General features: G+C 39.8%; 1 non-coding gene across 1 annotated transcript; it reads right to left on the reverse strand.

Annotated features, from left to right (window-relative positions):
• Positions 1 to 1,987: 1,987 nt before the first annotated feature.
• Positions 1,988 to 2,094, reverse strand: LOC115701614 (small nucleolar RNA R71). The gene has a single exon (XR_004008607.2). It is a non-coding gene; the product is annotated as a small nucleolar RNA R71 (small nucleolar RNA).
• Positions 2,095 to 16,504: the final 14,410 nt, after the last annotated feature.

Consider the following 16,504-nt stretch of genomic DNA (forward strand, 5'->3'; position numbering starts at 1 on the left):
GAGGTAGCTTTTTCTGAATTATGGCACTACATTCCTCTGTTAAGTGTTAGGTTATATTTAGCCTATGTTTCGGGTCTTTAAAGTTAGCATTATCTCATCTATTGGTGTCTTTTGGAGCAGTTTTACGCTTGAATTTTATTATTTCAGGTTCCCGGGGTGTTATAGTTCAAATTCAGTCAAATGGCGAAAAACTGGGACAAACTTGGAAAAAATTGGAAAATTCGGCTCCAGACGCGTCAGTAGTCGCGACCTCCAGAGAGCCAGGTCGCAACCCTTTTTCCTGGTCGCGACTCTGGTCGCGACTTCGAGAATTGGCAGAAACTCGGTTTTTCGAGTTTTTCCTGTTGTCGCGACCAGCTTAAATGCTAGTCGCGACTTGGTACGGAAATCGCAGATTTGACCTAATTTTGATTTTTCTCTCAATTGGAGGCACACTTCTCATCCCTATATAAGGAATACGACTCTGAAGGTCAAAGCAAGCAGAGTTAGACCTAAATAGTGGATGCAAGTGGAGAGGAAGCTATCTTGAAGACCCGGAGCGATATCACCTTCTAGTTTCTTTCTTTTACCCTTAATTTCTTCTTTATGTTTGTTTTTGTTTCTGAATTAATCATGGATGTTTTTAGAGTTATTATGAACTAAATTTCCCAATAAAGGAGGATGATGAATGTTGTTTAAGTTTATGCCTAGTTAATAAATAATTGTCATTCCTTCATCTTATGTGTGAATACTATCTATATTTGTGTTTAATTCCATGTGCAAGCTTGATCGCATTTTACATGTTTAATGATCTCAATTCGAAATCTGAAAAGTGAGAATTGAGAATGCTAAAATTTGGATAGTCTAGGTTTTGATGTGAAACGAAAGTATTTACATAGCCTCAGTGACGAAAAGATTATTGCTTAATGCTGATTTTGTGTTGATTTAATTAAGAAGTTAATTAGAGAACATAAGATTTAGAACCTAAAAGATCTGAAAAGAGTTAGGTTAATTTATAATCTGTCATTCACATTGAGATAAGGATAGCAATTAGGTATTAACATTGGTAGCTTATCAACAGGATTCACCTCCCTAACCTCTCATCTTGATTAATCTTCGTTTATTTTCTCTTTAATTTTCTGAGCTATTTACTTTCAAATTGCAAACTTATTATTTTACCAAATAGAATCATAAGTATAGTTTAGTAGTACTTAATCCAATTCCATGTGGTTCGACCTCACTTGCGTGAGATACTACTTGATTGCGTATACTTGCGTAATAAACATAAAATTCGTAACAAGTTTTTGGCGCCGTTGCCGGGAAATTGTTTAAAGATTAATATTACACAAAATTATACTAACTTCTACTTTGGTATATTTGCTCTTGCTGATTTTCTAACCTTTTTCTTGCAAAATTTTCTTGATCTATTTCAGGAATCCTAAGTTTATGCGCCGTCAAGGACAAGCTGTCATATTACCAGTTGATCCTGAAATCGAGAAAACTTGTAGGAGGAACCGAAAGAACAAGAGGCAAGAAGGAGTTTCAGCAACTGCTGAAACTTCAGAAATCATGGTTGCTAATGCTGCAAACAATGGAGGTAATAACGGTAATAATGGTGGCGCCGTGGAAGATCAAGCTAATGGCCGTAGCTTGAGAGATTACATTCTCCCTACTCTGACGGGAGTGCAGTCATGTATCAGGCCACCGGCAGTGGATGTGAACAACTTTGAGATTAAACCTGCCATACTTCAAATGGTGCGCCTTCGCCCGGTTTGGTGGCCTCCCTTCTGAAGATCCTAATCTGCATCTCTCTAACTTCATGGAACTTTGTGAAACTTTTAAAGTTAATGGAGTTAGTGATGATGCCATTCGACTGAGACTGTTCCCATTCTCACTCAGAGAACGAGCTAAGAGTTGGTTAAACTCCTTGCCACCCAACTCTATTGCCACCTGGAATGATCTGGCAACGAAATTCTTGTCAAAGTTCTTTCCTCCAACAAAGTCTGCAAAGCTGAGAGGAGAAATCAACAACTTCTGCCAACAAGATAATGAATCTCTCCATGAGTCTTGGGAGAGGTTTAAAGATCTGATCAGAAAGTGCCCTCATCACGGTATAGAGAAGTGGATGCTGGTCCACAATTTCTACAATGGGTTGGTTGGTAACACTAGAACTCTAATAGATGCAGCAGCTGGTGGAGCCTTTATGAGAAAGAGTGCTAATGAGGCTTATGATCTATTGGAGGAGATGGCTCTAAACAATCAGTAGTGGCCAACTGAAAGGAGTCAATCTAAGAAGGTAGCTGGTGTGTTAGAGGTTGATGCCATCACAAAGTTGACAGCTCAGGTTGAGGCATTGACAAAGCTAATTGCAGGGCAAGCTAAACAAGCCCAAGTTGTTTGTGAGATATGTGGAGGAAATCATCACTTTTCAGAGTGTCAAGCAGATGTGGATGATTTGCCAATGGATGAAGCAAAAGCCATTGGAAATTTTTCGCAGAATAACAACAACAATTATGGGTTCAACTAGGGTGGTAACCGAAAAAACAATGGGTTCTATCAGCAACGAAATCAGAACCAGACACAGAACCAACAGTTTAATCAGCAACAAGCCTCTGGTGGAAGTTCTAGTTTGCAAACAGATTTACTGCTACAATTCATGACTGAAACTAGATCTTCGATCAAAGACCTGCAGACTCAGATGGGCCAACTAGCAACTCAGGTAGCAACCCGTCCTCAAGGGAATTTGCCTAGCACAACTGAAGTAAACCCCAAAGAAAACTGCAAATCAATTACCCTGAGAAGCGGTAAAAATTATGATGGTCCTGAATTGCCACAACCAGCTGATGGAGATAAGGAGAATAAATCTCAACCAATGCTAACCCCAACACCAACATCAGAGAAAGCCACTGACAGCCCAACTCAATCACAACAGTCTCCACCAATTAGCATTGATCACCATGTGAAAATACCCTACCCTCAAAGGCTTAGAAAGTCAAGCCTAGACAAGCAGTTCACCAAGTTTCTAGAAGTCTTCAAAAGACTTCACATTAACATTTCCTTTGCTGAAGCTTTAGAGCAGATGCCAAGTTATGTGAAGTTCATGAAGGAGATCCTGTCAAAGAAGAGAAAGATGGAGGATTATGAGACAGTGGCCCTAACTGAGGAGTGCAGCGCCATTCTACAGAAGAAACTCCCTCCCAAACTCAGAGATCCAGGGAATTTCACTATTCCTTGTACTATCGGGAGAATTGAAGGAATAAATGCACTGTGTGACTTGGGAGCCAGCATTAACTTGATGCCTTTGTCAGTGTTTAAAAGATTGCAGCTGGGTGAAGCAAAGCCAACTACGGTAACTCTCCAATTGGAGGATCGATCACTAGCTCATCCTAGAGGAGTCATTGAGGATGTGTTAGTTAAAGTTGACAAGTTCATCTTTCCAGCTGATTTCATTGTTCTAGATATGGAAGAAGATAGCAATGTCCCAATTATTCTTGGGAGACCATTCTTGGCAACTGGCCAAGCCTTGATCGATGTTCAGAAGGGTGAATTAAAGCTGAGAGTCCAAGGAGAAGAAGTGGCCTTTAATGTGTTAAAGGCTATGACATACCCAAAGGCAAGTGATAACTGTTTCTTCATTGATTTGATTGATGAAATTGTGGGTGAGAAAAAGCTGCTAGATGATCCTCTTGAACTAAGTTTAACTGAAGATGAATTGACGGAGCAAGAGGGACAAGAGGTCATGGGTTATGTGAAGTGGCTTGATTCCTATGGGCCCTTGAACAAAAGGTATTATGAGGAATTGGGAGCGGTTCCAAAAGAGCTGATGCCATCTACTGAAAAGCCTCCAGAACTTGAATTGAAGGTGCTTCCTAGTCACTTGAGGTATGAGTTTTTGGGTCAAGGTAAAAAGCTGCCAGTTATTGTTTCAGCTTCTCTTTCTGATGTGGAAACTGATAGACTTCTGAGGGTACTCCGAGCTCACAATAAGGCCATCGCTTGGACACTAGGTGATGTCAAAGAAATCAGTCCTTCAACGGTGATGCACCGAATTCTAATGGAAGACAATGCCAAAACGACAATCGACGCTCAACGAAGACTCAATCCACCCATGAAAGAAGTTGTCAGAAAAGAAGTAGTCAAGTGGTTGGATGCTGGAGTTGCTTATCCCATTTCAGATAGTAAGTGGGTTAGCCAGGTGTAAGTGGTTCCAAAGAAAGGTGGAATGACTGTGATCAAGAATGAAAAGAATGAGTTGATTCCTACAAGAACAGTCACTGGTTGGAGGATTTGCATCGATTACAGGAAACTCAACAAAGCAACACGAAAAGATCACTTCCCTTTGCCCTTCATTGATCAAATGCTAGACAAATTGGCGGGGCAAGAATATTACTGCTTTCTTGATGGCTACTCTGGATACCACCAGATAGCTATAGCACCTGAAGATCAAGAGAAGACTACTTTCACATGTCCCTACGGTACCTTTGCTTTCAGAAGAATGTCATTCGGTTTGTGTAATGCCCCTGCTACTTTTCAAAGGTGTATGATGGCTATCTTTTCAGATTTGATTGAATCTTGTATTGAAATCTTTATGGATGATTTCTCGGTTTTTGGTTCCTCCTTCGATCATTGTTTGGAAAATTTGGAAAAAGTGCTAACTAGGTGCGAGAAGTCTAACTTGGTGCTAAACTGGGAGAAGTGCCACTTTATGGTAACAGAAGGAATTGTTCTTGGACACAAAATTTTAAAGGCGGGAATTGAGGTGGATAAGGCTAAAGTTTCAACAATAGAGAATTTGCCACCTCCAGTTTCTGTAAAAGGAGTGAGGAGTTTCCTAGGACATGCTGGCTTCTACCGCAGATTTATCAAAGACTTCTCCAAGATCTCAAAACCTTTGTCCAGCTTACTTGTCAATGGTGTTCCATTTGAGTTTAGAGAAGATTGCTTAAAGGCTTTCAAAGTTCTAAAGGAGAGATTGATTTCAGCACCGATAGTCACTTCACCAAATTGGGAGTTGCCTTTTGAGTTGATGTGCGACGCAAGTGATTATGCAATTGGAGCGGTCTTGGGTCAAAGAGTTGACAGGGTGTTTCACACAATCTACTATGCTAGTAGAACTCTGAATGATGCTCAATTAAATTATGCCACTACAGAAAAAGAAATGCTGGCAATTGTGTTTGCTTGTGACAAATTCCGACCATACATGATTGGGAATAAGGTAATTGTCTACACAGATCATTCAGCGATCAAATACCTTATGACCAAGAAGGATGCAAAACCGAGACTGATTCGGTGGGTACTTCTACTTCAAGAGTTTGACTTAGAGATAAAAGATAAGAAGGGCACCGAAAACCTGGTAGCAGACCACTTGTCAAGATTAGAGCTGGAAGAAAGTCAGAATACAAAGGAGGTACAAATAGATGAGCAATTTCCTGATGAACAACTCTTTAGTGTGAGGGAAAACCTGATGGTACCATGGTACGCTGATTATGTTAATTTCTTGGCTACAAAAATAACTCCTCCCGAGCTTTCGCGTCAACAATTGAAGAAGTTCTTTTCTGAGGTGAAACATTATTATTGGGAAGAGCCAATCCTCTACAAGCACTGCGCCGATCAGATAATTAGGAGATGTGTGCCTGAACAGGAGATGTATTCTATCCTAAATCATTGTCATGCTTTACTATGTGGAGGACATTTCAGTGGAACCAGAACGGCTGCTAAGGTGTTGCAAAGTCGATTCTTTTGGCCAACGCTATTCAAGGATGCTACTACCTTTGTGAAGGCATGTGATCGTTGTCAATGGACAAGTAATATCTCAAGAAGAAACGAGATGCCTTTAACAGGGATTTTAGAAGTAGAATTGTTTGATGTGTGGGGGATAGACTTCATGGGTCCTTTTCCTTCATCCTTTAGCAATCAGTATATTCTATTGGCTGTCGACTATGTGTCTAAATGGGTCGAAGCTGCAGCTTCACCACAGAATGATGGTAAGACAGTTCTCCGCTTTCTACAAAAGAACATCTTTACTCAGTTTGGTACTCCTCGAGCAATACTAAGCAATGAAGGGAGTCACTTCTGCAATAAACAGTTTGAAGCACTCCTTTCAAGATATGGTGTCCGACATCGAACTGCTTTGCCATACCATCCCCAAAGTAATGGCCAAGCTAAAATTTCTAACCGGGAGATCAAGATGATTCTAGAGAAAATAGTGCAAAGATCAAGGAAAGATTGGTCAAGAAAATTAGATGATGCATTGTGGGCATACAGAACTGCTTTCAAAACACCGATTGGCATGTCTCCATATCGGTTGGTGTTTGGAAAGGCTTGTCATCTACCGGTGGAGTTAGAGCATAAAGCTTTTAGGGCCATGAAGACTCTTAACATGGAACTAAAAGCTGCAGGGGAGAAAAGACTGCTACAGTTGAACGAGCTAGAGGAGTTTCGAAATGAAGCCTATGAGAACGCAAAAATCTACAAGGAAAGAACTAAGAAGTGGTATGACCAAGGTCTAGTAAGGAAGGAGTTTCAACCTGGGCAGCAAGTGTTACTCTTTAATTCAAGGTTGAAGTTGTTTCCTGGAAAGTTGAAGTCAAGGTGGTTAGGACCATTCACAATGCTCAAGGTGTTTCCTTATGGAGCGGTGGAGTTAAAAGGTGATGGTCCAGCAACTTTCAAAGTTAATGGACAGCGTTTAAAGCTCTACTTGCGAGGTCAATTTGACCAAGCCAAGTCCGCCATGATTCTGGCGCCACTTTGAAGTACAAGGCTCAGCGTCCGGCTATATGACGATAAAGACAGCGCTCTTGGGAGGCAACCCAAGTGTTTTCTTTAATTTTTCAGACTTTTTGATTATATTTTTAGTCTGTGCTTTAGTATTTTTAGTATTTTAAAATTTTAGATTAGTACCAGACATTATTCTTTTTAATTGAATCGTGAAAAATGTGAAAAAAAAAGTTTTTTTCGTACTGGAGCCCAGTGGTCGCGACCTGATGGTTCCTGGGTCGCGACCTATTTTTCAAGTCACGACCCTGGTCGCGACCTGGATTTTAACAGAACCTCGTGAAAATTTTTGGTTCCAGAAGTCGCGACTAGGGTCAACCCAAGTCGCGACCTATTTTCCAAGTCGCGACCCCAGTCGCGACTTCCCTATTTTCCAGAAAAGGCTTAAATTCGATCGTAAGCTAGTCGCGACTAGCCTTAGGCCAGGTCGCGACTTGCTCACGAAATTTTCCATAAAATCAAATTTTTCCCCCCTCATTCAACCCTACATCAAAAATTCAAATTTCAAAACCCTCTCAGCCGACTCTACCCCTTTTCCTCTCAAAAATTCAAAATTTCTTCACCAAACTTCAAATTCTTTCATCTCCAATCCGATTTCTCAATCCCAATCCATCCTAAAACCTAATTTCTTTCATCAATCTACACTTTCCATAAAAAACAACCCAAATACTCATCAATTTCACCCCAAATCTGAAAATACATTGGTTCTTCATCTTCAACCTCAAACATTCAAAGATATTCAACAATGGAGGTGGAGTAATACGTCTTTGGGTTTGTTAAGGATACATCTCAATCTGTCACGTGACATTCATTTTCTGGTTTTTCTGTTGATCTGTTTGTTCTCTGTTTAGTTAAGTTGTTGGGGCTTAACTAATTCTGTTATTTTGTAATGTTCAGATTATGTTATTCTTTCTTGTATTTTCTGAATATAAATAAAGGGACTAAGCTACTCATATTGAGTAATGCTTTCATTCAATCTTTGAGTTAATATTGTGTTCTTTCTCCTCTGGTCACTGAGCTTTGTTTCTCAAGGTTTCTACCTTTCACATGGTATCATCGTCTTTTGACTCACGTCCATGGAATCTTCTTCTAGCGATCCTCCTGCTATGCAAACCACCACCGCTGCAACTCCCAACTCCACATGGGATCCATTTTCCAATTCTCTCTCCGCTTCACTTACGCTGAAACTCGATCGACAGAACTTCCTCTCGTGGAAATCACAAGTTGTTCCCACAGTTATTGGTCATGATCTTGACCAAATCTTGTTCTCCGATGTCCACCCCCCATAATTCTTTATCAATGGAACAACCAACCCTGAGTATGCTCACTGGAAAAAGAAGGACCAATTACTTCTCTCATGGCTTCGTTCATCAATGTCGAAACCGGTTCTTGCGTCTGTTGCCTCCTTCACTACTTCATATTCTGTTTGGCGTGCCCTTGAACAAAGATTCTCTAGTCAGACTAAAGCCCGTCTCCTCCAACTTAAAGGCCAATTCTCCCATCTCCAAAAAGCCAGTTCATCAATATCTGACTATGTTGATAAAGCCCAGTCCATTGCCGATGCCCTCTTAATTTCTGGATCTCCAGTCAGTGACCAAGATTTGATTCTTCAACTCCTCAACAGATTGGGGCCTGAATTTGATGCAGTCGTCTCAGGAATTACCTCCCGCAGTGACCTTCTTTCCTTTGAAGAAGTCCAAGCACTTCTTCTCTCTCATGAAACCCGTCTTGAGCACCACAACTCAGTAGCTGATATGTCTATCAAGCTTCAAGCAAATGTTGCTGTTCAACAACCAAGAAACACTAATTATCGCCCTTTGAGTCGTGGAAATGATCGAGGAAATGCACAGGACAACTCTCGACCTCGGTTCTTTGGTCGTGGCAATGGCAATCACATTCTTGTTTGTCAAGTGTGCCTCAAAACGGGACACACCGCTACTGTGTGTCACTACCGGTTCGACAAGAACTGGGTTACTCCCAGATACGGTAACTTCCCTTCCCAAGCTCATTTAGTTGAAACTGATATTCCTTTTGATCTTCAGGCTTTTCTCACCAACATGGTTCCTGAACTTGGTGATGATGAGTCGTGGTATGTGGATTCGGGAGCCACCAATCATGTTGCTATGGGAACTCAGAATTTGTACACTACGGCTCCTTACACAGGGATTGAAACCATGGCCATAGGCAATGGTAAGAAACTTGTTATCTCTATATTGGTCACTCTACCCTTCCATCTTGTTCCCAATCTCAGCCAATACAATTACATTCTATCCTTCATGTCCCTTCCATGAAAAAGAACCTTATCAGTGTGCCTCAATTAACTAACGACAACGATGTGTTTCTTGAATTTCATAAATCCTGTTGCTTTGTTAAGGACAAACTCACAGGGACAGTTCTTCTCAAAGGGAAAGCTAGAGGAGGCTTATATCAACTCGGTGATCCAAATGGCCCCTACTATCGAATGTCATCTTACTGATGCTTCAAGTGCTAATGACAAGCTGAATTGTATCTGTAATCAATCTGTGAACTTGTGTAATAATGCAGAAATTAATAAAACAGATTCTTCTTACTCCACTTATAATTCCAATTGTCAAGTTTTTCAAGTTTCTAAATCTAATGATATAAACAATTGGCATTGCAAACTTGGACACCCAGCTAATAACACTTTGGCCAAAATCTTGCCACATATTTCCCACAGTGGCTCTATTGCCTCTTTACAATTCTGCAAAGCTTGTCATCAAGGTAAAAGCCATAAATTACCATTCCCAAATTCCAACAGTAGAGCCACAAAGCCTTTGGCTCTCATTCATACGGACTTATGGGGCCCTTCACACATCACATCTAAAGAAGGATTCAAGTATTATGTTCACTTCTTGGATGACTATAGCCGGTATTGTTGGATCTTTCCTTTAACAACTAAAGGACAAGCCTTTGATGTGTTCATCAAGTTTAAAAGCCTTGTGAAAAACAATTTGACTTGCCAATCAAGAGTGTTCAAGCTGATTTGGGGGGGGGGGGGAATATCGACCATTTGCTCGATTTTTATCGGACCAAGGTATTCACTTTCAACACCCGTGTCCTCGAACAAGTGAGCAAAATGGACGGGCTGAACGTAAACATAGGCACATCACAGAAACCGGTTTAACTTTCTTAGCTCATGCCGGTCTTGGAATGGAATATTGGTGGCACGCAATGGCATCTGCTATCTTCACCATCAACAGACTTCCCACACTAGTTTTAAAATACAGCAGCCCCTATGAATGTCTATTTGGTAAGGCTCCTGACTACAACATCCTGAAGCCATTTGGCTGTAGTTGTTATCCTCATTTACGTACGTACAATGCTCACAAACTTGAGCAAAGATTTGAAGAATGCATATTTCTGGGGTATTCAACTCAACACAAAGGTTATATTTGTGAGCATCCTAATGGCAAGGTCTTCATCTCTCGACATGTTGTCTTCAATGAGGTGCATTTCCCTGTTGTACAATCGGCTACAACCCAACACCAGGTACCTCACTCTAGTCCTTTTCCCTCTTCCACTTTTCAAACTTTTGACCATAATACTAGACCTGTTACTAATACTATTAATGTACCTGTGACAATGACTACACCTCCCATACCTTCTGAGTCATGTCCTGTCAACAACCCCACTATCTCCCCACCTAACCCGACACCATTACATCCTATAGCACAATCACCTACCCTTGATATACCTCCACCTGACTCTACACAAAATAACTAATTAATCCATCCTCCCAATATCCCATCTCCTACAAATGACCCTGTACCCACCTCAGAACCAAACTTACCTCCCCTCTTACCTACAGCCCTTAATATTGCAGGTCACAATACCTCTGGGAGGACTCATGCTATGCGTACCAGATCACTCAATGGTATATTCAAACCGAAAGCTCACTTGGCCACTAAATATCCACTCAATGAAGCTTTAATCCCTTCTGAACCAGCTTTCACGACTGCTGCTCTTCAACATCCTCAGTGGTTAAAGTCTATGCAACATGAAGTTACTGCCCTTAAAAATGCTGGTACTTGGTCCTTAGTCCCTTACTCTCCTGGTATGGTAGTTATTGGAAATAAATGGTTACATAAAGTTAAGCTAAATGCCGATGAAAAAGGGATATCTTCAAACGCCAGGGATTGACTATGAAGAGACATTCTCACCCGTGGTTAAGCCAACTACAGTCCGAATTGTTCTTAGCATGGCTGTGTCTTTAAATTGGCTGGTTAAACAATTAGACATCAGCAATGCATTTCTGAATGGCAGCCTCAAAGAAGTTGTGTACATGCAACAACCCGAGGGATTTGTGGATGAATCAAAACCTCATCATGTTTGTCAACTACATAAGGCTCTCTATGGCCTTAAACAAGCTCCAAGAGCTTGGAATCAGACCTTTAAAGATACTTTGCTTGAATGGGGATTCTCAGCCTCCAAATTCGATACATATTTATACACCTATGGTACTGGTAACAACTTGCTCATCTTATTGGTCTATGTTGATGATTTCCTTGTCACAGGTCCTAACACTATGCTCATCAACAAGTTCATCTCAGATCTTCATAAGTCTTTTTCTTTAAAAGACTTGAGACCGGTTCATTACTTCCTATGTGTTGAAATACACCGAAATGCTAGTGGCATGTACCTCTCCCAAACAAAATACATTACGGATTTGCTTGTCAAACTCCATATGGAAGGTGCAAAACCAAGTCCAAATCCCTCCAGCTCAAGTGTTAAACTATCTCTCAAAGAAGGAGAACCCTTTGCTGATATAACTCTATATAGAAGCACATTGGGTGCTCTACAATACCTCACCTTGACTAGACCTAATGTGGCTTTTATAATAAATAAGCTAAGCCAATTCATTCATGCTCCCACTTCTACTCACTGGGAGGCATGCAAAAAGCTTATGAGATATCTCAAGGGAACCATTTCTTATGGTCTTCACATCACCCCTGCCTCTTCTTTAACACTTGAGGGTTACTGTGATGCTGACTGGGCATCGTGCTTAGATGATAGAAAGAGTACTGGGGGCTATGCAATATTTTTTGGAGGAAACTTGGTCTCTTGGTCTGCCAAGAAACAAAATGTGGTTGCTCGATCTAGTTCTGAAAGCGAACTCAAATCTCTTGCTAATGCTGCTGCCGAGATCAAATGGCTCATGTCTCTCTTTTCCGAACTTCAGATATCCACTTCTCATTGCCCAATACTTTGGGTGGACAATCAAAGTGCTGCTGCTATTGCAGCCAATCCACTGTTTCATGCTTGGTCCAAACATATTGAGATCGACCTCCATTTTGTTCGAGAACACATTCTTGCTAAGCAACTTTCAGTTCGGTATGTCCCTGCCATTGACCAGATTGCTAATCTTCTCACCAAATCTCTGTCAACAGAAAGATTCATGTACCTTCAATCCAAACTCAAGATGTCTGAGACTCCTTTTCGTTTGAGGGGAGATGTTAAGGATACATCTCAATCTGTCACGTGACATTCATTTTCTGGTTTTTCTGTTGATCTGTTTGTTCTCTGTTTAGTTAAGTTGTTGGGGCTTAACTAATTCTGTTATTTTGTAATGTTCAGATTCTGTTATTCTTTCTTGTATTTTCTGAATATAAATAAAGGGACTAAGCTACTCATATTGAGTAATGCTTTCATTCAATCTTTGAGTTAATACTCTGTTCTTTCTCCTCTGCTCACTAAGCTTTGTTTCTCAAGGTTTCTACCTTTCACAGGGTTTGTAAGTATTATTTTCTATTAAATTTGAAAAGTTGCATGAAGATATTGAGCATTGTTTGTGATTTTTGTTAGAATTATTTATTGATATAAGAATTGTTAGGTTTATAGTGTGATTTGGGATTGTGAATGTAATTGTGTGAATTAATTGGTGAGTTTTCAATTTTTGGGGATATAGAAAATTAAGGGGAGGTGCTGCCCAATTTTTTTTTTTAGTTAAAAAAAAAAAAGAAGAAGAAGAAAAAAATTCGAAAGAAAAAAAAAAGAGAAGAAAAAAAAAATAATGGCACCTAAGAGGACTATGAATGTGGAGGAGGGTTCGTCTTCAAACCCCCCACCTACAGGTTTTGATAAGACTCGGTTTGGTAATATAGAGGCCCAAAATCATTTTATGAGACTTACGAATAGGGCTTATATTGAAGATCGGGGTATTGAATTCCCCGAGAATCCTTTGAGGCGTCAACCTCGGTTTGAAACAATTCGAGCTCAAATAGAAAGAATGAAGTGGGGAAGTTTTATGGATTCTCGGGGTCGGGCTAATGTTACTATGGCTTGTGAATTTCTTGCGAATTGGCCCGACCGCCGGAATGGGGAAGTGAAGGTGCGGGGATAGAAAGTGCCCGCTACTGCTGATGCGTTTAATGTGATGTTCTCGGTCCAAGATTACACTAGGGAAGAACAACGCCTCTGTATTATTGAGGAGGAAGAGCAATTTGATATGGTGGATGTGGCGGAGACAGTGGGATTTCCTAGGTTGAGGTTCCACGAAAATGATGGCATAGAGGGGTCGCCAAACATCCTATACCGGTGTGAACTGAACCCGGTAGCGAAAACATGGCTATATTTTGTAAGTGCTCGGTTAGTGCCTAATAAGCACTTCTCCGATGTCCAAATGGATCGCCTGAAATATGTGTACGCCATTATGAAGGGGTACAACATAAACATTGGACAAGTCATAAGGCATAGCATTGAACAGATCGTGCAAGGAGCCACGGGAGGTGGTTTTGGTTTGGCAGGAGTTATCACAGAACTCTACGGGGCATATGAAGTTCCCCAATCGGAGTATGACAACACGGTGTTGCCACTTCGCAAGATGGACATCGCCTTTGTCAACAGGCTGAAAGAGCCACATCCCTATGGCCAACCTCCACCTGATGCACCGCAAGGGCGTAGGCGGCAACGAGAGCCTAGTGTTGAAGAAGAAGAGGAGCAGCCCCTACAATTGCCTGGGCCTATCGATCCCACAACACAATACACTCATGCACAGCTGAGTTATATAATTCAGCAGAACAACCACATGCAACAATACATGGTGCAGAGGAGTGTGTATGATGAGGGACAAGTTCAGCAACTTAACTCTCTCATCAACAGAATGAACATCGGGATTGATGACCCGAATTATTTGGCGCAACCTCCTCGGTTCTACCCATATGACCAGCCGCCACCACCCAACCCTTTCTAAGAGGGTCTCAGGTAAGTTTCTTCTCTCTGCATAAACCAAATTATGACTAGGCGCCCATACACGTAAACACAACTTTATCCCATGTCCAACACATACTAGGTGTGGAACATTCGTACGATAGTATGATCGGCCATAATATCAGCCTATACTCGGTACTCTACTCATACCGATGTGATAGCGTCAATCCATACATTGACATACATATATCTATCGGTATTCAGTATAACTCTACATACATTTATACTGCTCTTATTGATATGTTATCTATTAGGCAATCATAAAATGTGCACGCTAAACATGTAAATATATATATGTAACTATTATACTAATCTTACCTTAATTTTGAATTCAGGTGTGTCGGTCAACTTGAGTGGAAACTACTGCTCGACGATTTAAAGGCCCCCAAGTCACAATATACATAAATTAGTAAGTGATACGCTAAATTACTTTTGAGGGACCTAGACTCAAAACTGAAAGTTTTCCTGTCGATAAATAGCGTGGCAATATCCTAAATATCAAGAAAACACAGAAAAATGAGACTTCAAGAAAAACACCCCAAAAAATGGCAGGTTGTTTTTCTTAGTCCCTGCCTACTAAAAATGGTAGACTATTTTTGGAAAAATGGCTTACCGTTTTTATCAGCGGAATTTCATAAAATCTCATTTCCCCCACAAATCTACCCCATGTTGGGATTTTATGCCATAAATAAAACCCATTTCAATCTAATCTAATTTGTTATCAATAAAAGATTAGAAGTCATTTATGTTTATATGTAGTTTTCATGTTTATGGTTTAATATATACAAAATATGTTAAGTCCAGAACATATAGTTATTCACAATTACAATGATGTCAACACAGTGGAATGTGATTGTGATTATATGCTTCAAAAGACAATGTCCCTAATTCATCAGTGTACTGGATTTACACTGATGTGAGCGATAAAGTATACTTACACCTTGGATAAGTATTATGTTCTTTCTAGAACATTGGCAAAGTATGCTAGTTTTGGATGTATGGAGTATACATTGGACTGGGACCGATATTGATCTTGGTAAAGATATTATAATCTTATTGTTGTATCTTTCTAAGTCAATATCACTGGTTGATCTTAGATCAAAAGATCTTAATCCTGACATGCTTAGGTTTAATCTCAAGAGTGCTATTCATGTTCTTTGATTTGTTAGTTAAGCCTACTTTTTGGTTTGGGTGATACATACATTTTGGGAACATGATAGTAAAATTGAGTGGGAGCGCTAAACATAGATATGGAATCTATAGCTTCTATCTGGACATAGAAGCGAAACGATGATTTCCTTCGAGCTTGGCTTAATAGAGATAAATGGAAGAGCTCTTGTTTCAGTGATTATATTAGCTCACTGAAACATCAGTTATAGAAAGCTAAGTGTTTTAAGGATAAAATACATTGAGGGGTGAAACGGTAAATTTATCCCTACTCGGATAGAGGATCTTTGATTATTGAGATTAGAACGATGGTTAAATGTTTGTAGCGTATCTATATCGTGAACATATAGAGCGTTCTATATGACTGAGAGTGCAATTCCAAGTTCTATGGTGGATGTAATAAGGAATTAATAAGTCAGGGAATTTACTTGGTAAATTCTAGTTCTGCTTATTGGAAGCTCGGTTGTATAGGCCCATGGTCCCCATACTAGTTGAGATCATACTGCTTGTAAGACTCAGATAATTGATTTTAATTAATCAATTATAATTCTAAAATTAGACTATGTCTAGTTTATGAATTTTCACTGAGCAAGGGCTTAATTGTGAAGAAAGTAGATTCTAGGGTTTATTTATTAATTAAGAGACTTTATTAAGTCTAATTAATAAATATTTTAAATAGCAATTTTATTTGATAATTAATTTTAATTATTAAATAAATAGTTTTGGCATTTAAGTGGTTAGAATTTGAAAAATGATATTTTTGAGAAAATAAGGAAAGATTGTTGTAAAATGACAAAAATTCCAAAGTGGGGGCCCACTCCTATGGTCGGCCACTAGGGAAGGATTTTCCATTTAATTTCTTCAATATTTTAATGCCTAATTAATTCTAACCTAAACCTAGGTGGTTGCCTATAAATAGATAGTGATGGCTCACACTAAAAGATGATGAAAATTCACCTTCAGTCAAATTTTCCTGAGCCTTCTCTTCTATTATTTTCGAACCAAACCTTCTCTTCTTCTCTTCATATTTTTCATACCTTAGTGATGGAGTAAGTGCCCACACACATCAAGCGGTAACTCAATCATAGTGTGTAAGGTTGTGAAGAATCTAGAATCAAGAGAAGGACATTCGGGTAAGGAGCCATTAATATTCCGCTGCACCCACTGTAAGGTTTCTTAAACCTTATATGTGTTTATTTACATTGTTTTAGAAATTCATATTTAGAATGTTAAGTAAATCTAGATCCTGGTACATCTCACCAACCCAATTTCCAACTTTCTCTCATTCAGTTGAAGTTGGTTTCATTTTGTTGGTGGAACAATACTGAGGAACCCAGGGCGCTAAGACACATGC

This window comes from Cannabis sativa, chromosome 8 (assembly GCF_029168945.1).
Source record: "Cannabis sativa cultivar Pink pepper isolate KNU-18-1 chromosome 8, ASM2916894v1, whole genome shotgun sequence".
NCBI classification, from domain to species: Eukaryota; Viridiplantae; Streptophyta; class Magnoliopsida; order Rosales; family Cannabaceae; genus Cannabis; species Cannabis sativa.